Source organism: Heloderma suspectum, chromosome 2 (assembly GCF_057233095.1).
Source record: "Heloderma suspectum isolate Gila_16-S chromosome 2, 16-S_ref, whole genome shotgun sequence".
NCBI classification, from domain to species: domain Eukaryota; kingdom Metazoa; phylum Chordata; class Lepidosauria; order Squamata; family Helodermatidae; genus Heloderma; species Heloderma suspectum.
In genome coordinates, this window is record NC_139459.1 from 234661051 (window position 1) to 234688967 (window position 27917).

General features: G+C 44.3%; 1 protein-coding gene across 4 annotated transcripts in view; it reads left to right on the top strand.

The window, feature by feature from the left end:
• The first annotated feature begins 15173 nt into the window (after nucleotides 1–15173).
• NACC1 (nucleus accumbens associated 1) overlaps nucleotides 15174–27917 on the top strand; it is a 36264-nt gene continuing 23520 nt past the window's right edge. For 2 of the 4 annotated variants that reach the window (XM_084838544.1, XM_084838546.1), the window contains exon 1: nucleotides 15174–15290. The gene's annotated coding sequence lies outside the window, so the exon portion shown is untranslated. Of the gene's footprint in view, nucleotides 15291–15989; nucleotides 16302–18144; nucleotides 18202–27917 lie in introns of those variants that run through there. The other 2 variants (XM_084838547.1, XM_084838545.1) reach the window with 2 other exon arrangements.

The window sequence follows — 27917 nt, forward strand, 5'->3', positions numbered from 1 at the left end:
CCGACTTCGGAAGGGTCTTCTGAGCATTCCTATGGTCCCTAGGATGGTCTCAGAGACCATAGGATTGCTGTCTTAGAAATATTAGCAACAAGAGCTCTGCCAAAGTCAAAACTTTGCCTTTTTCACATTAGTTAATAAAAGCATCCACTTTCTAGGCCTCATATCTTCAGAGCCCAAGCATGGAGAAGAGAGGAATGGATACACTTTACTAGGTGTCCATAGGGAGAGGCCCAGGCACCAAAACAACTACCGTGAGGAAAATATTCAGGCTAACTTGTAGATCATGCGTGAAGATGTCTATGCAAACTGATTGCCCTGTATGTATGCATATTTTAATGTATATTTCAATGTATATAATTTAAGTAATATATAATATCTATGCTACCCTTCAATATAAATATTGACTAAGTTATTCAAAATACCCATATAAATATTTTCAAGGTGGCTTACAATATGGGGATGCCTTGAAAAATCTCATGAAATTGGCTAGAGCCAATCAGCAGCAGTGTTAGCAGTACAACTCGGTAGCAGAGCAAATGCTTTGCATGAAAAAGGTCCTGGGTTCGATCACTCGCATGTTCAGGTAAGACTGGGAAAGTAAAACCCTGGAGAGCTGCTGCCAATCAGTGTGGACAATGCTGAGCTAGATAGACCAGTGGTATGCCTCAGTATAAGGCAGCTTCTTCCTCCTTAACTTCTTGGATGACTTCACATGTCATGCTAAGCCACCTTAAGAATAAGGGTGGGTGGCTTGTCCGTTACTCCCCACTCGGCAGCTTCCTGTGGCTTGTTCTTCCTCAGTCCCTCTCAATCCTCCAGGCCACTGCCACCATGTATTCCAGAGGCCTTTGCAGCAGAAATCCTTGTTTCCTCATTCCCTACATCAGCACCCTTGGTCCACTGTGGTTGCTGGCTCACAAGGGAAACTCTATTCCCCCCGCCGCTGCCAAATCAGATCACCAAAGGGATTTAAGTTTCTGAGCCCTTATGAACATGGGAACACGTCTGCAACACACACACACGTGTGTGTGTGTGTATGGCGTCTTGCAAAAGGGCACAGGACCGCCTGTCCACTGTTGAACCCAGCATAGCCATATTCCGCTTTTATCAATGTCCTTGTCAGTTTCAGCCTCCACTTCCTGGCTTCTTTGTGAATAAATATGATATACAAGGTGCTAAGCAGGAAAGGAATAGGGAACTGGTTTGCCCCATTTTGCCCAATCAATCAATTGCTGCTTTGTTGTCTGTACCTGTCACATCTATGGATCTTAGGCTGTATCTTATTCAGCAAAAACTTTTGTTTCATGTCTATTGGATGCCATAACATCTCTTTAATAAAGGATTGTCTAATTTGGCTAATTGCTGGCGATGCAATGCAGTTAATGCTTCTTTTAAACATATGTTTGGGCAATGTCCAGTAGTTGCTTCTTTTTGGGAGGAGGTTATTATATGGATAAATTTAGTATTAGAATAGTCTTTAATATTGACTTATATCTTTTAAATTATCTACCTGTTTCTTAGAAATGAATGAATGGTCACTGTAAATAGATTCTCCATGCCCCTTTGGCAGCTAAAAGATTGATATTACAACATTGGAAGGATAAACACTCACCTCCTATAATGCAATGGATTGAGAACCTTACAACACTTTCAATATTTGAATGGGTGGTATATAGACGTCATCTTTGAATAGATACTTATTTGGATATCTGGTACACTTTTGTTGAAGTTTATGTATAATTGCTAGAAAGTCATATTTTAAAATATATGTATTTCATATGTATTCATTGATATGGATATATACAAATGTATGAATGTATATAACTTTTTTTCTTTTTTTCTTTTGTTGAAATTTCATAATAAAAAAGAGGAAAAAAATTCTTCTGGAACCGAACAAGCAACATTAAGGACAATGAGTTGTTGATCCAGGTCATCCTCTAGGAGTGAGAAGCATTTAATTTATTGATTCATTTATTACATTTCTATATTGCCAAACAGCCGAAGCTCTCTGGGCAGTTGCATGTAGTGAGTGCTGTCATGGTGGTGTCAGGCTCAGCCCTCTGACCTACACATGTTCATTGTAAAGCCTAAAAAGCTGGGTTCCTGAATTATGGAGAGCCATGTGGTCATCCTCTCTCAAAAACTAGAAATCCCAGAGTTTCTTTCTACCTGCTGGCATTTCCTGTGCACAGGCAGGAATGAATGAGGTATGGCAGAAACTAGTAAAGAGAAGCACCATACAATTCAGGGAGAGTGGGAGCCAGTGCTGCTGTATGATTTACAGGCCCCAGTGAGTGAATGCATTAGACCTGCCTTCCCCAACCTGGTGCCCTCCAGATGTTGTGGACTAACTCCCATCAGGCCCAGCCAGCAAAGAATGCTGACTAAAATACATACTTCCAGGGGAACCCAAGAACATGCCCCCATAACACAGAAAGTGTTAAATTCAAAGTTCGCAGCTTTTTGGTAATACAGAAGACCTTTCATAAAGATAGCACAAAATATCTATTAATGACAGAATATCAAGATGCAACAGAGGGCATTGGTAACTTTACAGCAGGGGTTTTGGCCTACAACTATCAGCCCTAGCCAGTATTGCCAGTGATGGGATTTGTAGGCCAAAACATCCAGAGGGCCACAAGTTGCCCATCCCTGCTTTGCAAGCTGATCTTACAGACATTTACTCAGAAGTAAACCCCACTATATTCTATAGGACTTACTCCCAAGTAAGTATGCATAGGATTTCAGCCTTCATAGCTGTATAGGAGGAGGAGTTTGAACAGATGCGCCTTGTCATGCAAGGATGAGAAGAACAGCACCTGCTGAAATCACCTCCCCAAGTATTAAAAGTACATGAACCTGTTTTCCTTAACAACTAGAGCTACTACCTTGTTTTTCTAACCTTTCTCCTTTAATGGCAGCCTGACATTGAAAAATTAAGCAGGTTGGGCATGAGAATACAGTGATACAGCTTCCATGCAGAAATCAATTAGGCGCAATTCTTCCCTTGCACAGATTAGGGCCAATATCTGGTAATGGACCCATGCCAAGAACCACATTCAAATCCTCACTAAGTAATGAAGCTGAGTTGGTGACTTTGGGCCAATCACCATCTTTAGGTGATGATCTGTCAATGTTACCTTCTTGTGAGCAGTTTTTCAACAAGGCCTGTGTTTGGCCACTGATAGAAGCCAAATGCTGGACCACAGACTTTTGGTGTGATATAACAAAGCAATCTTTAAATTTGGATCTGACCATCCTAACTATGCAAGTTACTTCATTTTATTAATGTTCAACTGCATTAAATGTGTGTAATAAATATTGTTAAATGTATTCAACTATTTGTGTTTAGATGTTTTCTGTTTTGCTATGATGAATAGTTCCAAGGAAAGGCAGAGCTTCTGTACTTCTGTAGGAGAGGGAATGATGGCAGATGCAGTTAGCCAACCAGAGGCGAGAAAAGCTGCACCTGCCAAAATCCTCTCTTCTATAAAGGTACAGGATCCCTACCTTCCTGTGCATTGGGTCACTTGCTGCGTTGCATGTTTCTTTTTATTTACTGCATTGATCCCATCTTTCCTCTAAGGAATTCCAAACACTGTTTTAGACCCACAACAATTCTGAGAGGCAGGCTATACAGAGATGCTGATTTACCTAAGGAAACTGAGTGATTGTTATTGAACCTGATTGATTATTGATTGTTACTGGGATTTGAACCTGGATTTCCATATTCAAAGCCACCACACCACTTCTTGGTTGCCAGCTTTTTTTTGTCCATGTTCCTCTGCCTAGCAATTGCAGATCATACTGTTGTTGGGCCCTAACAGCAGTGTTATCTGCATTCATTAGCAAATGATCATGCTCATATTGTTGTGAAAGTTCTTCAGAGCAAGCTGCAGTTAAAAAGAACAAAATCAGGCCAGGCAACATTGTTGTGAGTTGGCTACTTTAGTGACAGCCTCACACTGACCCTTACTGACTGATGGTACTTGAAATGTCCTGTTAGCTGTGTGCGCGCACCCACACGGTCCAAATTTTGGCTACAAGCCTGGGATACACAAAATAAGTCAGACAGTACACAACCCTCTAAATGCACAGGGAAACAAAACTATATACCAAACTACCCCTAAACCCACTGAACCTTTGCTTCTTTTTGAACCTATGTCATTTTCTAGCCTTCCCATTTAAATCAATAGGAATAAAAAATAACTAATATTGGCAAGATTGCATCCTTGCCTAAACAACAATCGGTCTCATAGAATCATAGAATAGTAGTGTTGGAAGGGGCCTACAAGGCCATCGAGTCCAGCCCCCTGCTCAATGCAGGAATCCAAGACAGAGCATCCCTGACAGATGGCTGTCCAGCCTCATCTTGAAGGCCTCCAGCGTGGGAGAGCCCACCACCTCCCTAGGGAATTGGTTCCATTGTCGTATTGCTCTAACAGTCAGGAAGTTTTTCCTGATGCTCAGCCAGAATCTGACTTCCTGTAACTTGAGCCCATTATTCCGTGTCCTGTACTCTGGGATGATCAAGAAGAGATCCTGTCCTTCTTCTCTGTGACAACCTTTCAAGTACTTGAAGAGTGCTATCATATCTCCCCTCAGTCTTCTCTTCTCAAGGCTAAACATGCCCAGTTCTTTCAGTCTCTCTTCATAGGGCTTTGTTTCCAGTCCTCTGATCATCTTTGTTGCCCTCCTCCGAACCCTCTCCAGTTTGTCTGCATCCTTCTTAAAGTGTGGTGCCCAGAACTGGACACAGTACTCCAGATGACGCTAACCAGTGCTGAGTAGAGGGGAACTAGTACTTCCCGGGGTTTGGAAGCTATGCTATCAATGCAGCCCAAAATAGCATTTGCCTTTTTTGGGGCCACATCACATTGTTGGATCATATTCAGCTTGTGATCGACAACAGTTCCAAGATCCTTCCCACTTGTAGTGTTGTTGAGCCACGTATCCCCCATCTTGTAACTGTGCATTTGGTTTCTTTTTCCTAGGTGGAGAACTTGGCATTTATCCCTATTAAATGTCATTCTGCTGTTTTCTGCCCAGCGCTCCAGTCTATCCAGATCACTTTGAATTTTGTTTCTGTCTTCCAAAGTATTAGCTATCCCGCCCAATTTGGTGTCATCTGCAAATTTGATCAGCATTCCCTGCACCTCCTCCTCCAAGTCATTAATAAAAATGTTGAAGAGCACTGGGCCCAGGACTGAGCCCTGCAGTATCCTGCTCGTTACCTGTCCCCAGTTTGAGAAGATCCCATTGATAAGCACTCTTTGAGTCCGATTCTGTAGCCAACTGTGGATCCACCAGATCGTTGTTTCATCTAGCCCACTTTGAGCTAGTCTGCTCATCAGGATATCATGGGGCACTTTGTCAAAAGCTTTGCTGAAGTCGAGGTATATGATGTCTACAGCATTCCCACGGTCTACAAGGGAGGTGACTTGATCAAAAAATGAGATCAGATTCGTCTGCAGGACTTGTTTTTGACAAATCCATGTTGGCTTCGAGTAATCACCGCATTGTTTTCAAGGTGCTTCCAGATGGATCGCTTTATCATCTGCTCCAGAATTTTCCCAGGCGTTGATGTCAGACTGACTGGTCTGTAGTTCTCAGGTTCCTCCTTTTTACCCTTTTTGAAGATAGGGACAACATTAGCCCTCCTCCAGTCACCTGGCACTTCCCCTGTCCTCCATGATTTCTCAAAGAGAATAGACAGCGGTTCTGAGAGTTCTTCTGCCAGTTCCTTTATGACTCTAGGATGCAGTTCATCTGGCCCTGGAGATTTGAACTCATTCAAAGTAATTAGGTGTTCCTTGACCGTATGCCTATCGATCTCAAGCTGCAATCCTGCCCCTTCAACCTGTACTTCGCCTTTGCCAGGGGGGTCATAGACCCTCTTTTGGGAAAAGACTGAGCCAAAGTAGGAATTGAGCACCTCTGCCTTTTCTTTGTCATCTGTTATCGTTTTGCCATCCTTATTTAATAGCTGAACAACCATTTCTTTCTTCTGCCTTTTACTATGCACGTAGCTGAAGAAAGCCTTTTTGTTGTTTTTAGCATCCCTTGCTAACCTCAGCTCATTCTCAGCTTTAGCCTTCCTGACGCCATCCCTGCAGTTCTGTGCTACCTGCCTGTACTCTTCCTTTGTTACTTGGCCTTCTTTCCACTTCCTATATGTGTCCTTTTTTGTTTTCAGGTCATCCCTAAGCTTTTTGTGAAGCCACATTGGCTTCTTCTGTTGTCTTCCACCTTTTCTTCTGGTTGGAATTGTTTGTAATTGTGCCTTGAGAATTTCCTTTTTTAAAAGCTCCCACCCATCTTGGACTCCTTTTTCTCATTAGCATCGCTTGCCATGGGACCTTACTGATCATTGTTCTGAGTTTATTAAAATCAGCTTTCCTAAAATCCAGGGTACGCGTTTGACTACACTCGGCTTTTGCTTCCCTTAGAACCAAGAACTCAAGTATAACATGGTCACTTTCCCCCAGAGTTCCTGTAACTGCTACTTGATCCACTTAGTAATCTCTCTTGGTTAGGATCAAATCAAGGATAGCCCATCCTCTAGTTCCTTCCTCTACTTTCTGTAGGAGGAAGTTATCCACCATACAAGTCAGGAATTTCCTGGAGGGGCCATGTTTTGCAGAATTTGTCTCCCAACAAATATCGGGGAAATTGAAGTCCCCCATTACTACTACATCATGCTTCCTTGAAACATTGGCTATTTGCTTTTCAAAAGTTTCATCCTCGTCTTCTCCTTGGTCGGGTGGCCAGTAGTAGACTCCGACCACCATTTTCCTTTTATTCTTTGCTCCATTTATTTTGATCCAGATGCTCTCGATGGGGCTACCAAGCTCCTCCTCCTGTATTTCTGTGCAGAGATATATATTTTTCACATACAGTGCAACCCCACCTCCCTTTCTGTTCCTCCTGTTATTTTTGAACAAGTTATATCTTTCAATTGCTGTATTCCAGTCATGAGAGTCATCCCACCAAATCTCAGTTATACCTATCAAGTCATAATTTCCCTCTTGTATTAAGAGTTCAAGTTCGTTCTGTTTGTTTCCCATACTCTGGGCATTAGTATATAGACATCGAAGACCATGTGCTTCATAGTCTGGCTTTCTTCCTACATGTGTCTGAAGACTATTATTGGGCGCTATCAGAGCTGTTCTCTCCGTTGCAGTGCATGCGCCTACGTCCATTGTTACCCCCAACATTACCTCTCCCTTCCCCGTAGGATTCAGTTTAAAGCCCTCCTGATGAAGTTCTTCATGCTGTGGCCAAACACATTCTTCCCATCCTTTGTGAGGTGCAACCCGTCCCTTGCCAACAGCCCATCTTCCAGGAAGTATAGCCTGTGGTCCCAGAATCCAAATCTCTCTTGTCGGCACCACCTTCATAGCCAGTCATTCACCCGGAGTATTTTTCGTTCCCTTTCTATCCCTCTTCTAACTACTGGAAGGATGGATGAGAAAACTATCTGGGCCCCAAAGTTCTTTCCTTCCCAAAGCTTCAAAGTCTGACGTGATTTCTTTGTAGCTCCGCTTGGTGGTATCATTTGTTCCCACATGGATGAGAAGAAAGGGATACCTGTCAGTGGGCTTTATGAGTGCAGGCAGCCTTTCAGTCACATCTCTAATTCGTCCTCCCGGGAGACAACATACCTGGCGAGTCCACGGGTCTTTGCAACATACTTGGGTCTCGATCCCATGCAGCAAGGAGTCTCCCACTACTACCACTCTTCTCTTCTTCTTGTTGTAGGCCTGGGTTTCATCGCCTCTGTTTGACTGACCTTCAGCCTCTTGCTCACTCTCATGTAGGTTCCCCTGTGATTCTTCCTCTGCAGGCTGTCCTCCAGTCTCATCCGCAAGTACCTGGAATCGGTTCCACAGCTCCACTGCTTCCACTGGTGCAGAGTGGCATCTAGTTCTTCTTCTCCTAACTGTCACCCTTTTCCAAGGAGTATCCTCTACTCCATTTTTCTTCACCTCAGCATTTCCCACTGCCTCATCTTGCTGTTGCTCTTCAAGCTTCTGGTCTTCCCTTTGCTGCTGTAGTTCCCCCATTCTGTCCAAGAACTCTTTGTGTTGTCTTATTCCCCGGAGGGTCGACAGTCGCCGCTCCAGTCCACTTACTTTTTCTTCCAACAGCGTGATCAACTTGCACTTGTTGCAGGTGTAGTCCATGTTGTTCTCAAGCAAGAAAACAAAAATTGCACACACCTTGCAGGTCACCACCACTGGAGAGTCCTGTCCTTCCATTGCTTCTTTTCCCTTTTTGTGTCTAGCTTTGTGATTGTTCTAGACTAGCCTGTGCCTGCTCCTCTAATCAGTAGAGGTAAAAAGCAGAGTCCCACTGGTGTGGAAGTGTGTATTACAAGACAAATAAATGAAAAAAGTTAGTTAAAAAATAAAATTAAATACAATTTTTTTAAAAAAATTTAAAAAATGTTAGGGGCCTCCCCCTTGACCTCCCCTGCCGAACTCCCCTGGCCAACTCCTGTTTGCTCCCCCTGTCCGCTCGCTCTGGTTGCTCGCTCTCTGGGAGCTTGCTTGCTTCTGTAGTCCCTGGACCAGCTGGAGCAGCTTGCTCTGCTCTGCTCTGCTCTGCTCTGCTCAGCTGGGAGGGGGGAAACAGAGTGAAGCTTCCCGCCCACTCAGCTGCTGGGAGTACTCAGGCCACACACACCCAGTTCAGTTGGAGCTCTCAGAAGCACCTGGTGAGCTCACAGCCACTCAGAAGGATAAAGGGCAACCCCCTGGGCTTCCTGCAGCCCACTTACCTCTTAGCCTCTGTCTCCTTTGTCTCTTCTACCACTGCAACTCCCGTGGCCAACTCCTGTTTGCTCCCCCTGTTCGCTTGCTCTGGTCGCGCGCTCTCTGGGAGCTTGCTTGCTTCTGTAGTCCCTGGATCAGCTGGAACAGCTTGCTCTGCTCTGCTCTGCTCAGCTGGGAGGTGGGAAACAGACTGCCTATTTCAAACTGTCTATTTCTTGTCTCGTTTTAGCAACCCTTGCCTAGCAAATATTCAGTCATATTACTTAGAAGAGAAGCTCTATACAGTCAGTAAAGACAAGACCTGGAGCTGACTGTGGCTCAGATCATGAGCTTCTTATCGCAAAATTTCGGCTTAAATTGAAGAACGTAGGGAAAACCATTAAACTATTCAGGTATGACCTAAATCATATCCCTGATGAATATACAGTGGAATAGATTTAAGGGATTAGACCTGATAGAGTGCCTGAGGAACTATGGACAGAGGTCTGTAACACTGTTCAGGAGGCAGCAACTCAATCCATCCCAAAGAAAAAGAAATGCAAGAAAGCAAAGTGGCTGTCTGATGAGGCTTTACAAGTAGCTGAGGAAAGAAGGGAAGCGAAAAGCAAGGGAGAAAGGGGAAGATATACCCAACTGAATGCAGAGTTCCAGAGAACAGCAAGGAGAGACAAGAAGGCCTTCTGAAATGAACAATGCAAAGACATCAAGGAAAACAATAGAATGGGAAAGACTACAGATCTCGTCAAGAAAATCGGAGATCTCAAGGGAACGTTTTGTGCAAAGACGGGCATGATAAAGGACAAAGAAGGCAGGGACCTAACAGAAGCAGATGAGATTAAGAAGAGGTGGCAAGAATACACAGAAGAACTATACAGGAAAGATCTTCATGTCCCTGATAGCCATGATAGTGCGGTCATTGAACTTGAGCCAGACATCCTCGAGAGTGAAGTCAAGTGGGCCTTAGGAAGCATTACTAACAACAAAGCTAGCGGAGATGACAGTATTCCAGCTGAGCTATTTAAGATCCTAAAAGATGATGCTGTTAAAGTGCTGCGCTCAATATGCCAAGAAATTTGGAACACTCAACACAAGACTGGAAAAGGTCAGTTTACATTCCAGTTCCAAAGAAGGGCAATGCCAAAGAGTGCTCAAACTACCGTACAGTTGCGCTCATTTCACATGCCAGCAAGGTTATGCTCAAAATCCCACAAGCTAGGCTTCAGCAGTATGTGAACCGAGAACTACCGGAAGTACAAGCTGGGTTTCGAAGAGGTAGAGGAACTAGAGATCAAATCACCAACATTCGCTGGATCATGAAGAAAGCAAGAGAATTCCAGAAAAAATGTCTATTTCTGCTTCATTGACTACACTAAAGCCTTTGATAGTGTGGATCACAACAAACTGTGGCAAATTCTTAAAGAGATGGGAGTACCTGTCTCCTGAGAAACCTGTATGAGGGTCAAGAAGCAATAGTAAGAACCGGACATGGAACAACCGATTGGTTCCAAATTGGGAAAGGAGTAGGACAAGGCTGTATATTGTCGCCCTGTTTATTTAACTTATATGCAGAATACATCATGAGAAACACCAGGTTGGATGAATCAGAGGTCGGAATTAAGATTGCTGGGAGAATTATCAACAACCTCAGATACGCAGACGATACCACCCTAATGGCAGAAAGCGAAGAGGATCTAAAGAGTCTCTTGTTGAGGGTGAAAGTGGAGAGTGCAAAAGCTGGTTTGAAACTCAAGATTAAAAAAACGAAGATCATGGCATCTGGCCCCATCACTTCCTGGCATATAGAAGGGGAAGAAATGGAAGCAGTGACAGATTTTATTTTTTTGGGCTCCAAGATCACCACAGACGGTGACTGTAGCCATGAAATTAAAAGACGCTTGCTCCTTGGGAGGAAAGCTATGGCAAACCTAGACAGCATACTAAGAAGCAGAGACATCACCTTGCCGACAAAGGTTCGTATAATCAAAGCTATGGTTTTCCCAGTAGCAACGTATGGCTGTGAGAGCTGGACTATAAAGAAGGCTGAGCGCCGAAGAATTGATGCTTTCGAACTATGGTGCTGGAGAAGACTCTTACGAGTCCCCTGGACTGCAAAGAGGTAAAATCAGTCAGTCCTAAAGGAAATCAACCCTGACTGCTCATTGGAAGGAGATTGTTGTTGTTGTTGTTCAGTCGTTCAGTCATGTCCGACTCTTCGTGACCCCATGGACCATAGCACGCCAGGCCTTCCTGTCCTGCGCTGTCTCCCGGAGCGTGCTCAAGTTCATATTCATTGCATCCGTGATGCTATCTAGCCATCTCATCCTCTGCCGTCCCCTTCTCCTTTTGCCTTCAGTCTTTCCCAGCATCAGGGTCTTTTCCAGGGAGTTTTCTCTTCGCATTAGGTGGCCAAAATATTGGAGCTTCAGCTTCATTATCTGTCCTTCCAATGAGCACTCAGGGTTGATTTCCTTTAGGATGGACTGATTTGACCTCCTTGCAGTCCAGGGGACTCGTAAGAGTCTTCTCCAGCACCACAGTTCGAAAGCATCAATTCTTCGGCGCTCAGCCTTCCTTATAGTCCAGCTCTCACAGCCATACATTACTACTGGGAAAACCATAGCTTTGATTAGACGGACCTTTGTCGGCAAGGTGATGTCTCTGCTTCTTACTATGCTGTCTAGGTTGGCCATAGCTTCCTCCCCAGGAGCAAGCGTCTTTTAATTTCATGGCTACAGTCACCGTCTGCGGTGATCTTGGAGCCCAAGAAAGTAAAATCTGTCACTGCTTCCATTTCTTCCCCTTCTATATGCCAGGAAGTGATGGGGCCAGATGCCATGATCTTAGTTTTTTTAATGTTGAGTTTCAAACCAGCTTTTGCACTCTCCTCTTTCACCCTCAACAAGAGGCTCTTTAGATCCTCTTCGCTTTCTGCCATTAGGGTGTTATCGGCTGCGTATCTGAGGTTGTTGATAATTCTCCCAGCAATCTTAATTCCGACCTGTGATTCATCCAACCCGGCATTTCTCATGATGTACTGTGCATATAAGTTAAATAAGCAGGGTGACAATATGCAGCCTTGTCGTACTCCTTTCCCAATTTTGAACCACTCGGTTGTTCCATGTCTGGTTCTTACTGTTGCTTCTTGACCCTCGTACAGGTTTCTCAGGAGACAGGTGGGGTGGTCTGGTACTCCCATCACTTTAAGAATTTGCCACAGTTTGTTGTGATCCACACAATCAAAGGCTTTAGCATAGTCAATGAAGCAGAAATAGACATTTTTCTGGAATTCTCTTGCTTTCTCCATGATGCAGCGAATGTTGGCGATTTGATCTCTAGTTCCTCTGCCTCTTCGAAACCCAGCTTGTACTTCCGGTAGTTCTCGGTTCGCATACTGCTGAAGCCTAGCTTGTAGGATTTTGAGCATCACCTTGCTGGCATGTGAAATGAGTGCAATTGTGCGGTAGTTTGAACACTCTTTGGCGTTGCCCTTCTTTGGAATTGGAATGTAAACTGACCTTTTCCAGTCTTTTGGCCACTGTTGAGTGTTCCAGATTTGTTTACATATTGAATGCAGCACTTTAACAGCATCATCTTTTAGGATTTTAAATAGTTCGGCTGGAATACTGTCATCTCCGCTAGCTTTGTTGTTACTAATGCTTCCTAAGGCCCACTTGACTTCACTCTCTAGGATGTCCGGCTCAAGTTCAGTGACCGCACTATCATGGCTATCAGGGACATTCAGATCTTTCCTGTATAGTTCTTCTGTGTATTCTTGCCACCTCTTCTTAATCTCATCTGCTTCTGTTAGGTCCCTGCCTTCTTTGTCCTTTATCATGCCCGTCTTTGCACAAAACGTTCCCTTGAGATCTCCAATTTTCTTGAAGAGATCTCTAGTCTTTCCCATTCTGTTTTTTTCCTCGATTTCTTTGCATTGTTCATTTAAGAAGGCCTTCTTGTCTCTCCTTGCTATTCTCTGGAACTCTGCGTTCAGTTGGGTATATCTTCCCCTTTCTCCCTTGCTTTTCGCTTCCCTTCTTTCGTGAGCTACTTGTAAAGCCTCATCAGACAGCCACTTTGCTTTCTTGCATTTCTTTTTCTTTGGGATGGATTTCGTTGCTGCCTCCTGAACAATGTTACGGACCTCCGTCCATAGTTCCTCAGGCACTCTGTCTATCAGGTCTAATCCCTGAAATCTATTCCTCACCTCCACTGTATATTCATAAGGGATATGATTTAGGTCATACCTGAACGGTTTAGTGGTTTTCCCTATGTTCTTCAATTTAAGCCGAAATTTTGCAAGAAGCAGCTCATGATCTGAGCCACAGTCAGCTCCAGGTCTTGTTTTTACTGACTGTATGGAGCTTCTCCATCTTTGGCTGCAAAGGACATAATGAATCTGATTTCGATATTGACCATCTGGTGACGTCCATGTGTAGAGTCGCCTCTTGTGCTGTTGGAAAAGAGTGTTTGCTATGATCAGCATGTTCTCTTGGCAAAACTCTATTAGCTTTTGTCCTGCTTCATTTTGTACACCAAGGCCATGCCTGCTTGTTATCCCGGTGATTTCTTGACTTCCTACTTTAGCATTCCAATCCCCTATGATGAAGAGGACATCTTTTTTTGGTGTTAGTTCTAGAAGGTGTTGTAGGTCTTCATAGAACCGATCAACCTCAGCTTCTTCGGCCTCAGTGGTTGGGGCATAGACTTGAATTACTGTGATGTTGAATGGTTTGCCTTGGATTCGTACTGAGATCATTCTATCATTTTTAAGATTGTACCCCAGTACTGCTTTTCCCACCCTTTTGTTGACTATGAGTGCTACTCCATTTCTTCTAAGGGATTCTTGCCCACAATAGTAGATATGATGGTCACCTGAATTAAATTCGCCCATGCCTGTCCATTTTAGTTCGCTGATTCCCAAGATGTCGATGTTCAATCTTGCCATCTCATGTTTGACCACCTCCAGCTTACCTTGATTCATTGATCTGACATTCCAGGTTCCTAAACAATATTGTTCTTTACAGCATCGGATTTTCTTTTCACCACCAGACACATCCACAGCTGAGTGTCCTTTCGGGTTTGGCCCAGCCGCTTCACTCTTTCTGGAGCTACTTGGAAATACCCTCTGCTCTTCCCCAGTAGCATATTGGACACCTTCCGACCTGAGGGGCTCATCTTCCGGCGTCATATCTTTTAGCCTTGTGATACGTTCCATGGGGTTTTCTTGGCAAGAATACTGGAGTGGGTTGCCATTTCCTTCTCCAGTGGACCACATTTTGTCAGAACTCTCTGCCATGACCTGTCCATCTTGGGTGGCCCTGCACCAAATATTTTGGCCACCTAATGCGAAGAGAAAACTCCTTGGAAAAGACCCTGATGCTGGGAAAGATTGAAGGCAAAAGAAGAAGGGGACGGCAGAGGATGAGATGGCTAGATAGCATCACCGATGCAATGACTATGAACTTGAGCACATTCCCGAAGAGTGGAGGACAGGAAGGCCTGGCATGCTATGGTCCATGGGGTCACAAAGAGTCAGACACGACTTAACGACTGAACAACAACAAAGCTCCACTGACATCAATAGGTCTTACTTCCAAGTAAATAAGTTCAGGGTTGGAATGTTAGCCTGAACTTGGCGAATTGAATGTTTCTGGGCCTTGAATTTCAAGGGGGTAAATCCCAGTGTAGAGCTTCGGAGTTGTTCAGTGCACAGAACATTTTGTTCCCTTCCCGAAGTCTAATGCCCAGACTTTATCACTGGCCAGTTGTGATTGTTTATGGGTTCTGTATTTCTAAGCTTGATTTGGTTTCAGCCAGGAGGATGAATTAAGTTATTTTGTCTGAGATTCATGGGAAACTTCTGTGCCACGCACACCGCCGTACCAACTTGGTTGAGAATTCTTTCTAGGCAACCGTGGAGGGGGAGCTCCCTTTTGTTTAACTCGCTGAGTGAGGACGGATCCAAACTTTCTGAAACTTATCTTTCTGTTTAGGCACATATTAGGAAGAATATTGCCCGTGATCCAGACATCCTCATAAAATATTCTAGTGGAGTTTTTAATTGCAGGTTCTCCGATTGGGAGATTTATCTCCCTGGGCTCTACACAAAGCTTCTCTTTTCCCCCTTCCCCCGGGACGGAAACTTGTTTTCAACTCTGAGAACAAAGTCAGGCTGGCTGCCTGGCAAGTTCAGAAGCAAATATTTCCCAGTTCCAAGGGAAAGGCAGGAGGACTGCACTGGGCGGGGGGTGAGGAAAGGAGGCTGCAGCTGGCTCGGAGCTCCGCTAGCCAGGCCTGTGGGAGCACAGAGATGGAGGCCTGGCTTGGCTTGACTTGGCTGTGCATTGCCTTACACTGGCTCGCAGGCTGCTACATCCAGCAGCTCGGCTCTCTGCTGAGCCTGCCTAGGCTGACAATGAATGGCTGCTGCTGCTGCTAGTGCTGCTTGGAGGGCTAGGGGAGCAGAGCCCCTCCATTGAGAGAGAGCTTCCCTCCCCCCTTCTCTTTGCACAGGTGAGAGCGATGTCGCCCCCTTTCAAAAGACCTAATCACTCCGTGCCCCCCCCCGCTGTAGTCCCGGCACCCCTCCGCCACCCTCCTCCAAATGCCTGCACCCCTCCCCCATTACCCTGGATGTGTAAACTTTCCTCTCCCCCATTGAGCAAGCCCCGAGCCTGCCTGATCCTCCAAGACGGACGGGGGGAGCAGCGTCCTTAACGTAGCCGCTTAACTGCGCCCATTTTCCTGGGTGGGAGAGGCCACCTCTGGCTGCCCTCCCGCCTCTCTCTCCTCCCCCCCCAGGTATCTGAGCCCCCCTTCCCTCTTCCTCAGTTACACCGCAAATTGAATCCTGCTAGAGGGCTGTTGTGCGTTCTGGGGTGCGGAAGAAGGTATGGGGTGCGCCTCTCTGCTCCCCTGCTTAGGCCTTCTTGCAGTCCACGAACCCCCCCCCCCCATAAAGGATGTGGGAAATAATTGCCCCCCGATCCGTCCGCCGCCGCCCGCAGTTCGAGCAAATAACGTGGTGTGTGAGTGCCTCTCTACACTGGGCGGCCGGGAGGGTGCGGGCTTCAGCTCTTGGCAGGCCTGTCCGAAATTCCCCGACGTTGCCTACAGAGGCTTTGTCCTCCTCCTCGCCTCGCTCTCCCCGCACTCGGTCGCCAAGGGGAAGGGCGCAGCGGCGAGCAGCCTCAGGGAAAAGTTTGAGTTGGAGCCACTTGGCATTTCGAGGCGAAGGCCCGGCCCGGTGGTTGGCTTGGAAACCCGGAATTCGAGGGCTTGGCTGGAGGATGCTTGGGCTGCGGTGGGGGAGGGGGCGCGGAAACGAAAAAGGGGGAGAGGAGGCGAGGGCGGCTCCTCCCTTTCCCCGCTTCCAAAGTGGGGGGCCAAGCGTCGTTTTCCACTAGCGCGATCTTGTGGTGTTCAAATCCGCAGCAGAGAAACGGCTTGACAGACACGCCAGAGCGAAACGAAACTTCACAAAGTTTCACTTGTGGGTTTGTCTGGGGCAAGAAGAGAGAGAAAGTTAAGACCGATTCTGATTTCAAGAGACACTGGGGTGGTGGGACTCCTTGACTGTTTGGCGAGCACGTTTACTCGGAAATGAAGGCCCACCGAGATTAATGGGGTTTATTCCAGTGTAGAGTTGCAGCCTTGGTTTACAACTTCCTTCTTGGCACGGGGGGCGGGGGGGGGGGATTAAAGTTTTCAGTGGTTGTTTTGGAAAGGGGTGGGATTATGATTATTTTGCTTAGTTTAACTCCTTGTACGCATGGTGAGGGGAGGAAAAAGTAATAATATGGGCTTAATATGGGCATTGTTTTGTGCTCTTAAAGACACTTTTGTGGAAGTGGTGTAGCAAGCTCATGGTAAACAAATATTGTAAGCACAATAATTTGCTACTGAGTTGGTCACCATATGGTGCTTGTTTTTTGAAGTCTTTTTTTTTTCTTCCTTCTTACTGAATTCCTATTTGCCCTTCCAACTGCCAAGTTTATTCTGTCATAGGATACAATTATTGCCTTGGAACGTAATGATTTCATAGCAGAGAAGAGCTGTAATATTATTTTTCACAAGCATGCAGGCTCTTCAAAAATAGCGTGGTGATTTTGCAACAAAATTGACTCCAAAAACAGGAAGGTGACAGGTATATGTCATTGTAGAAGCTGTTCATTCAGCTTCTTAGGGGGTCCCCAGAAGTTAGCTTCTGCTGTACCTTGCAGTTAGGAGTGTTATATAATTTAAGGCTATACTGAGGAAGCGCTGTCCAAATTGAGGTCTGACTAGTAGGAGGGAGACAGTACACGGACAGATAATGGAACTCTGGCCCAAAGAGTATCTTATCAGTACTTGCAGCTGTGAATTACAGCTAGCAATGATATATAGAGCAAGGCTATATTGTGAGGCCACAGCCCAAACCAAGTTCTGTTAATAATGAGTTCTACACAAACGGATAATGGAATCTCTGCCCTGGAAAATACCTGTGCGTTGATTCAGAAGTAAATCCCACTATATGAAATAGGTTTTGGAAGTATGCATACACAGGATTGCAACTTTGATCCCATCTACGTAAATATTAACACTTCTCTAGTAGTCTGTCTCCTAAAGTGAAAGGGTTAAGGTCACTTCAGCTGTCCAGAGTATCTGAATCCTATGCATATTTCCTAGGAGTAAGCCCCACTGAACACACTTGGACTTACTTCTGAATAAACATGTATAGAGTGATGATGTAATTCTTTTCTTAAAAGGTCTATGGTACCATACATATCGGGCTAGAGTACAAAACCTCATCAATTGATTCACAATGCTAGGATAAAATTCATGAAATGTGAGTCAAACTATTAATTTTTTCCTTTGGCTCTGGTTCACATTCATCTGTGATGGAAGGTGTCTGTTCCCACCATGTCTGTTCTTAACACAGAAGATCGAAAACTTTTGTAGTATGTGGTGGGGAGGGAACACAGACAAACATGTTGATCCTGATTGTTTTTGTCATATTACATCTTTTACGATAAAAAAATAATCTAGAGGGATAATTTTAAAGAATTTTCCATTCTCTTCCTCATTTCCATACCACCTGGCCCCATGCTGCTAGATTACCTCTTTCTTTTCTCATGGAGCCACCCACTTCAGAACTATGACCCTGGACTCATACTGCCCAGGTCCTTTTAAAGCTAACCCCTTGAGAAACAGTTTTGACAACATTTAAGAGCTACAGAGACTACTCCGCTATGTTGCAGTGCACAGAAATGCTGTCCCCTTTCCCTCCTTGCTTCTTTCTTTCACCAGGCTGTTTATCTTCATAGTCTGTTCTACACTGGATTGCAGCCTTAAAACAGCAGTCTCTGTCCTGCCTCCTGTTTTCTAGGCCTTGAAGAGGTCAGAGTACAGAGGACAAATCCAAAATGTAGAAAAATCTGTCCAGGTACTGGTTTCATGTGTTCATGGTTACTTTTGATTGTGGCAAGTCAATGTACCACTACATCACTTTTTAAACCGTATAACTTGAACAGGTAATTTAAAACTTTGGAGCTTATACATTTTGTTCAGGTTCACTGAAAAAGTTTCAAATAATCAAAACAATGAAGGGTTGATTTGGTGTTCAGTTTAATTCCCTGGTTTTGTAAAATTGCAGTGTTCCACATTAATGGGCATTCATTGTGATCTTTGGGAATGTGTGATGTTTACTGTAGGAAATACCGGGTGGCAACCCTATCTAAGCCTGGGCTATTGCCCTTGTCTCTGACTGTAGGGCCAAGTGCAGGCATAAAGAACTTGGGTGTGTGAATACAGTTGTGTAACGATGCATGGTGCCAAAATAAACTGATGCATTTGCACCTTGAATATGATGTTGAGTTCTGACCATCTCACCTTGAAATTATACAATTGAAAAAGATGCAGCGATGCAAAGGGTATAGAATGCCTTTCGTTTGAGGAAAATGTAAAGCTATGGAGAGTCATTGGAGTAGATAAGCAACACCTAGGTGAGTGTATGAGTCATGTATGCAAATTATAAATAGAGTGTAAAAACTGTTTACTTTTTCATATATTATAACTACTGGGTTCACTGATTTAAATTAACACATAGCAACTTAATTTCGCCCCCACACAGTACAGTTTACCCTGTGATACTGTTTGCCACTGGAAATGAAATGACCAGCCCTTTATAAATAAGTTCAACAGAGAACCAGAGCAATTTATGAGTGATAGAAATATCAACAGATGTTGGCTATAGCGATCAGGGTAGTGTGTCATTTGGCTGAAAGTTCTCCTAGTTCTGAAATTGCCAGAGGCTAAGAAGAGGACAACAGGAAATAGAGTTCTCTGTTAGTAAGTTGAGCAGTTATGCTTCCTGTAGTAGATTTTGACTCTGCCAGATGGTCAGGTGTACATTTCGTCTGGCCTAGACACTTAGATTTCTAGTGTGACATACAGATAATATGCAGTAATAATATAATGCTGTTTTAAAATGTAAGGAGACAGTGTAAGGTAGCCATGGAGGTAGGTTTTATCCCCTGCTGTTAAAAAATAGATTAAAAGAATCTGACTATAAAAGAAGAGCATATATGTTATTTTAGGAGATGTTTGTGATTTCCAGGTGGCCTATGCAATGAAACATACATACCTAGTACAGCCTTTATTTAACAACTTGCCTGATTGCCATGGCTGACTTTCAAGCAGTCAAGCGCATTGAATTCTATGCAGGTAAGCTGGCAGAGGAGAGAGAAGAGATTGTTTCCCTTTCCTTTGCATTGAAACATTGAAGGTAAGCATTGAAACTCAAGAGGCTGGCAAAGAAGGGATGGATCTGGTAGAAGGCAATTTTTTAAAAATTGGGAGGCTAGTAGTATATATTTCTATGTTGGTTGCAGAGGAGGGCTCCATCTCCTCTGCAGCCAGCAGGCCTTGGAGTATCTCTTAATTTATCACTAAGAACTCAAGGTATGTCCTAGGACAGGGTTCTCTCTGCTGTATGAATAAGGTGAGGGGGCTAGGGGGTTCAGCTGGTAGTAGATGGAGCATCTGAGGACTGGCGGAAGGCATGTAAATACCTCTGTGTCTGCCACCAGGACCCCAAACTGCAAGAGAAATCAGTAGTGGCAGCCTAGGCCAGGAAAGCTTGCCCTGTGAGGGACTTAGATCTTGCTGTATAACAGCTATTTCTTCTGAGACCTGCCATGGGTTAGAGTTTCAGAAGGACAGTAGCAGGAGCAGCCTGCACATTTGAGGTCTGAGGGAAACCATTCATATACCTTTGCCCCTCCCTAATGAGTCTTGTCTATTTTGTTATATTTTAAATGTATTGTAAGCTTCCTCGAAAATTTTGGTTAATAGGCAGGGTATAAATACTCCAAATAAATAAATCCTAGTTACCAGGGTCTGCTGGTTGCTTATTTTCCCTGGTTCTGTGTTTGTTGGACTGGTTTGGTTTCTGTTTTCACCCAAATACGAAAGGAAGCCACAAAGGCCCACCCATTTGTCCCATTCCTGTTGACTTTGCCAGGAAGAAATGGAGGTAGAAAATGTTTTTGTCTGTAAAACAGGGGGCATTTTATTTTATTTTTGGCTTGATAAAGGTTGTGTAGTCTGAGAGATCTCATTTTGTTGTTGAGACAGATTTGGGTTTTAAACATAGAAAGAGACTTAGAACAGGAGGCCAGGAGATATTAATGACTTTTACCTTTCCAGCTATGGGTGGAGTCAGTGTTATGGGGCTGAAGGCTGGAGCTCTCATATTACCAAATTTACCACCAGCCCACTTTATCCTCTTGTACAGTTTACACCCTGTGTGTATGTGCTGTCACTAACAAGGAAACAAAGGATTTTAAATAGTAGCTTCTAAGCCTTGGCTGGGGGAGGGGGGTGATTCTCTCCCTGCTGGGCTCTGCTAAGGTGACTGTCACCATAGTATCAGAGCACAAAAAGTTTTCTGGTTTGTGCTGGCAAGGCTGATTGCATGAGGAAAAAGAGCAGCCCAGATTTCAGGAAGTCTGTGATCCTTAGTTAAACATGAGGAAAGGGCCTCAGGAACCTTGGCTAATTTAGAGCCACACACAGTGTTTTTCTAACAAGAATTGAATTAACTTTGGGCATGAAAAGAGACCTTTTCTTCATTAATCTGTGCAGTTTAAGCCTATGTATGTTTACTCTGAATTAATTCCCACTGAGTTCAGTGGGCCTTACTCTCAAGGTAAGTTGATGGATTAGACTACACATCTAGTCTGGCAATCCATCTTCAACAGAAGCCAGCGAGATGCCTAAGCAAAGCTCACAAACAGGCCATGATAGAGAGAGTTATCCCCTGATGCTTGACCACAGCATCTGGTAACTAGAGCGATACTGTCTCTGAATATGGAGGCTCCATTTTCACAGTTTAGATTTCGGGCAATCCTTTCTGGAAATAACCTGCCAAACTTGCTACTCAAGCCACCCAGGGACACAGGCTGTAAGCATTTGGTATCTATCTGCAAGGCTGAGTTTCTAGTTATAATCCATGTGATGGGCCTAACCCTTGGATACCTTTCGTAACACACAACCTTAAAGGAGTAAGGAATTTCATGTCACCAGAAATTATCCTGCTTTATTGAGCAGAAGCTCTGGGTTGATGGAGGCTATGGCCATTTGGCTCCATGATCCTTGTACTGTTATGGGCTGGATGAGGAATTCTGGGCAGTTGCTTTGTGAGAAGTTGCAGGGTCCTCACAGGCCTCGCCCTGCACTCAGTCTCATCTGAACTAGGTAAGTCACCTTGTTTCCCTGATGTGTGGATAAGTGGTGTGAATGGCTAATTTTGTAGTTCCATGTTTGCTTTACATGTGCATGGGTTCCTTCCCATTGAGTTTTTAAAGCAGTCTTCCCCAACCTGGTGCTCTCCAGAAGTGTCGGACTACAACTTTCATCATCCCCAGCCAGCATAACTATGACATCCTGGAGGGGCACTGGTACAGGAAATCCTTTCATTCCTCTTAACCTTGTTCAGGGTGGTCTGCTACTAATGTTTGCCCCAACTGTTTAGTCTGTAGACAGGAAGTATCACTGAGATTTATCCTTCATTTCACCATTTCAGTGATTGACTGAAGATTGACATGGTGGGCCTTTCAAACAGGAGCAGCAGGATGGATGCTAAGCAAGCTGAGAATCAGTGTAGTGGCTAGAATATTGGAATTAGACGGGGCAGGCACAGGTTCAAATCCCCGCTCTGCCACAGAGTGCATGGATGACCTTGGGCCTGTCATTACCTCTCACCATAAACAGGTTAGATGTGAGGAGAAAAGAGTGGCAGGGAGGTGTGACCATGTGTGCCACCCTGAGCTCCTTGCATAAGGACCTCCCTGAGAAAGGGAGGTTTAAAATGGTAAAAACTAAAAGAGCAGGACAGTTGGTCAGTGCAAATTCATGAAGGTAAATTCTTGGCCTTTTAAAGTTTTTAAGCTTATTTTCTCCCAAAGATGGAAGTCTTTGATAGGCAGATTATGAGAGAGGAAATGGAATTCCAGAGAGCTCCTCCTTTCTGTGGTCTTTCCAAGCCACTCTCCATTCCTGAACTCTCAGCCTTTGCAGCTGTACTTTTCCCTCAAATTTCCCATTAGGAGTTAATAGAGTAGATTTTTGCCTAACCAGACATAAATGCTTAATCGTTAAGAGTAACGTCCTGCAAAGATTTAGGATGGCATTCCTGCAGATTGTCTTGGTATCTGAGCACTGCCAGGCATGTCAGACCCTTGATCATATTGGAATAAGAACAAACACAGGCAGTGATCCATAAGGATTTTCCCTGGCAGCCCCAGGTCTTTTGTTCCTTGGTTCTTCTTGCTTGAGTGCATAAATCCTCCGTGGTCCACTGGCTCCGTTACACCTTCTCTTCTGAAGAATGGGGTGGTGTCAGATGTCTGAGCCAGGTGGCTAGCATGAAGGGTACAAAAGAGCAGAGGCTTCCTGCATGACACCAAAACAAAGAGACAGAGAGAGGGATTTTCTTATACTGAAGGAGTTTGTTCTAGGATGACTTGTGAGTTAGGCCTACTTGACAGCTGTTGGTTGAGCCCTGGCAGATAACAAACTCATGAACTTTGACCCCTCAAATGGAGAAGTTGCATTCTCTCACTCACTCACGCACACACAGTCTTCCTAGTATTATAGATGGTACCATTCATCACAGTGTCTGCAAGGAGACTAAGCAGTAAGTGAAGGATAAGGGCTCAAAGTAGACCTGGTGAATGATCTGAAAGCACCTGATGCTCTATGATTGTTGAGGCTAAGCAGGTGTGGATGCAATCGCTGCCAGGATAGGAGATCACTGAGGGCCTCATGTATGGGGGAGCCGTGTGTGGCAGTCCTGGGGAGGGAATTTATCTGTGGGCCTCTGTGTAGGTATTCCAGGTCAAAAGTAAGGGACAGCCTGAAGTATTAGGGTCAGACTAGATGTGGCATGACATGGGAGTTCAGTGATTGGATAGTAAAGCCTGTAAGCTTGCTTTTCTGATCAGGGAAAATAGCAGCTTTGGGAGGGGGTGATTTTAATCAAAAATCCACTGGTTCCACTTGCGGGAGGGGAGAGTTGCTTTTTGTAAAAGAAAAAGATGTTGGTAGTACCAGTCATGGAACTCCCACATTACATCTCATTTGAGTGCCTGAAATTCATGTTCTGTGGAATGAAACGTTCTAGAGCTGCCTTCCCCAATCTGATGCCCTCCAGATGTCTTGGACTTCAACTCCCATCAGCCCCAGCCAGCATGGTCAAGAATGCAGAGAGTTGTAGTCCAAACCATCTGGAGGGAACCAGGTTGCAGAAGGCTGTTCCAGAGTCTTTGAAATCGGGTACCCGTTACTGACTGACTCTGTACCCACCCACCTCGCCTCCCAATAAAGATGTTTCATGGGTGATTATTATGATGGGCCAAAAAAGATAGGGCAAGGGATAACCCATGCATAATAGTGGCAGGCATACATATGAAATAACTTGTGCACTGTGGATCTAGCTCCTCAAGAGATAAGTGATAGAGCTATTTGGTGCCATTGAACTCTTAACTAAACCACAGAATGTCAGCAAGGAGTGATATTCATATTTCTGCCTCAAACGTTTTGAAGATAAATATAGCTGATGGAGAAAGGAAAGCCTGAGCATGCCTTTAGTAGGGAACTCCATGATCTGGGGCAGCTCCCGGGGGAGGGGGGGCTCTAGTTTCTGATGGATCTCAGCTAGAGACAGTAAATGCTGCTGGTGTTGTAGTTCTGTGGAGTAGGAGCTGGTGTTGGTGTATGCTTCTATATATCTTTTTGAAAGAAAGAATCAAGTAATATTTCCTAGCTCTCCTAAGGTGCTTCTAGTTGTATTTACTCAGGATGTGTCCCCTCCCATGGTAGGCCTATTCCTATGGTTTATACACAGCTGGGGATGTGAGTCATAGAACAACTCAGTTATTTCCCTAGGACCTAGGTCAGGCAAACAGTCTGTGGCAGAGATGGAAGCATGATTTCTAGGTCCTGGGCTTTGACTACTAGGCCTCTTTAGAAAGCAAGGTATTTACAGCACAGTCCTATGCATGTCTCCTCAGAAGTAACTCCTATTGAGTTCTATGGGACTTACTCCCAAGAAAGTGGATATAGGATTGTAGCCTTAGTGATTCAGTTGGACTCTGAGGCAGCATCACTCCTGACAAGATCAGGTGGACAGCAAGGAACAGGCAGATCATAACAGTACCACAGACATATGCAGTCTTCACTACCATTCCTCCCCCCCCCCCGCCCCCCAAGCTGCTGAACTTGGCCCTAATTGTCGTCTAAATTGTTTATCCTGCCTCTGACAAGGGCAATTTCAGAGAGCGGCAGCTGAACTGGAATGCAGTTGAAGTGCTTACATTTCCATAACAATGAAATATGCTGTTTAAACCTAACAGTAACAGAGGTGCAGCGGGAGAGGAGGGGTATCTGGATTCTTGGGCCCTCTCCAGGATTCTGAGAGAACAGCAGCTCGAGTTAGAGGGAGGAGCAGATAACAACTAGGGTTTCTGGATTCTTTGCTGGTTTGGGGCAAATTCCACCTCCACCCCCTCTGTTGTATTCAGACTCCTCCAGTATAAAACAGTGTCAAACATCTTATCTGGGAAATTGCGACAGACCACTCTCAATATGTCAGTGCCTTCTTCTTGAAAGGTTAGACATAAGTTCTTTTAGGCTTCATGCATGTTGCATATAAGCCAGCATGGCAAGTGAGAGGGGCTTAAAACTTGAATAAAAGCGGCAAAAATGAATGTGTATCTTGTTTTCTGTATCTAAGGGCATAATTTTGTACACCTATATGCTACCTTGGGATTTATGAGAGTGGTGTAAAAATGGCACCATGTCAGATCACTTCCAAGATCACCAAGCTGTGCGTGGCAGGTTTACAGAGAAGCAGACTATGTATTTCATTGTGTTCAGGGGTGGGGTGGGACTCCTAATGCATGACGTATGTAAAGGTGTCTCTTAACTGCAGAAATTCATGATATTTATCTTCCCCATTGCTCCCTTTTAGTGGATTTGATCGTTTTCAGCACTCTGCCACCCATCTCCCTTGACGTTTTGGTTCTGCATGATAGTGTCAGATGACATGAATTGAACATGTTATCATTCTTATATCTTAGAAAACAAGGATTACTTAAAAGACATAAAAGCTTAAGATAAAACTTAAAAAACCTATTAGCAATAGCTTATTTTAGTACTCATGCATGATAGGTATAACTTGTAATCAGCTGTAATAAAAATCAGTGTAGTCTTTTTAGTTGCAAAGTACATACATTCACCAAGTAGTATTACTGCTAACCAGAAAACCTTTCAACAATACTAGCCTTTCACTCATTATTTTATGTTTGCAAAGCATTGCAAATTTTGTCTGTTTTGTAACCAAATGATTTCTTTACTAGAATAAATGCATTTCTTTACAAACTTACTGCTAAACCATAATTTTACATAACAAAACAAAAGCCACAAAATAAAATGCGGTACTATCTTTATAATTTATTATAGCATGCAGAATGCCAGTACATAAAACGAATAAGAGAGTTACCAAAGTTGTTCGTCCCATATGCCAGTGTTTTAACAATAATATTTCTTTGATTACATAAATAAAAAAACATAACATACTGCTCAAAATAGAAAATGCATTCTCTGAAAGGTTTTCCTGTTTTTCCTGTCAGTGGGTAACTCATGCCCTAATCTTAAACACAGTTGCTTGGAAGTAAGTGTGCTTTGGATCACAGTCTCAAATATTTCAAACATTGCCATACTGCTAATAGCTGCTTCGAAATGCTATTAAAGCAGCTTACTTGTTCCTTCTGGGCCATATCATATTTAAATAATTGCTCTTTAGTGAAACACAATATACTTAAATTCTGACAATTTCTAGGCAGGCTAGGAAGCAAGAACGCAGTAGTGATGGAGAAAATCAGAAACCATAAAAACCCTAGGGGAACGATCTACTTGTACTGCAGATTATCCTGATAGAGCTCAATAAAGCCTGTTTTTTGCTATCCCCTCCCCTGCATGTGAGTACTGACATGCAGACAAGCAGCACAGTGGGACATTCGGGGGACTGAAAGGCACATGCCTGTGCTCTCAGTGCCTTGCAAGGCATTGTGAGAAGCATGCTTTGTTGTTCAGTCGTTCAGTCGTGTCCGACTCTTCATGACCCCATGGACCATAGCACGCCAGGCCATCCTGTCCTGCACTCTCTCCCGGAGCGTGCTCAAGTTCATATTCATTGCATCCCTGATGCTATCTAGCCATCTCATCCTCTGCCGTCCCCTTCTCCTTTTGCCTTCAGTCTTTCCCAGCATCAGGGTCTTTTCCAGAGAGTTTTCTCTTCACATTAGGTGGCCAAAATATTTGAGCTTCAGCTTCAGTATCTGTCCTTCCAATGAGCACTCAGGGTTGATTTCCTTTAGGATGGACTGATTTGACCTCCTTGCAGTCCAGGGGACTCATAAGAGTCTTCTCCAGCACCACAGTTTGAAAGCATCAATTCTTCGGCGCTCAGCCTTCCTTATAGTCCAGCTCTCACAGCCATACATTACTACTGGGAAAACCATAGCTTTGATTAGACGGACCTTTGTCGGTAAGGTGATGTCTCTGCTTCTTACTATGCTGTCTAGGTTTGCCATAGCTTTCCTTCCAAGGAGCAAGCGTCTTTTAATTTCATGGCTACAGTCACCGTCTGCGGTGATCTTGGAGCCCAAGAAAGTAAAATCTGTCACTGCTTCCATTTCTTCCCCTTCTATATGCCAGGAAGTGATAGGGCCAGATGCCATGATCTTAGTTTTTTTAATGTTGAGTTTCAAACCAGCTTTTGCACTCTCCTCTTTCACCCTCAACAAGAGGCTCTTTAGATCCTCTTCGCTTTCTGCCATTAGGGTGGTATCGTCTGCATATCGGAGGTTGTTGATAATTCTCCCAGTAATCTTAATTCCGACCTGTGATTCATCCAACCCGGCATTTCTCATGATGTACTGTGCATATAAGTTAAATAAGCAGGGTGACAATATGCAGCCTTGTCGTACTCCTTTCCCAATTTTGAACCACTCGGTTGTTCCATGTCTGGTTCTTACTGTTGCTTCTTGACCCTCGTACAGGTTTCTCAGGAGACAGGTGAGGTGGTCTGGTACTCCCATCACTTTAAGAATTTGCCACAGTTTGTTGTGATCCACACAATCAAAGGCTTTAGCGTAGTCAATGAAGCAGAAATAGACATTTTTCTGGAATTCTCTTGCTTTCTCCATGATGCAGCGAATGTTGGCGATTTGATCTCTAGTTCCTCTGCCTCTTCAAAACCCAGCTTGTACTTCTGGTAGTTCTCGGTTCGCATACTGCTGAAGCCTAGCTTGTAGGATTTTGAGCATCACCTTGCTGGCATGTGAAATGAGCGCAATTGTGCGGTAGTTTGAACACTCTTTGGCATTGCCCTTCTTTGGAACTGGAATGTAAACTGACCTTTTCCAGTCTTGCGGCCATTGTTGAGTGTTCCAAATTTGTTGGCATATTGAATGCAGCACTTTAACAGCATCATCTTTTAGGATTTTAAATAGCTCAGCTGGAATACTGTCATCTCCGCTAGCTTTGTTGTTACTAATGCTTCCTAAGGCCCGCTTGACTTCACTCTCAAGGATG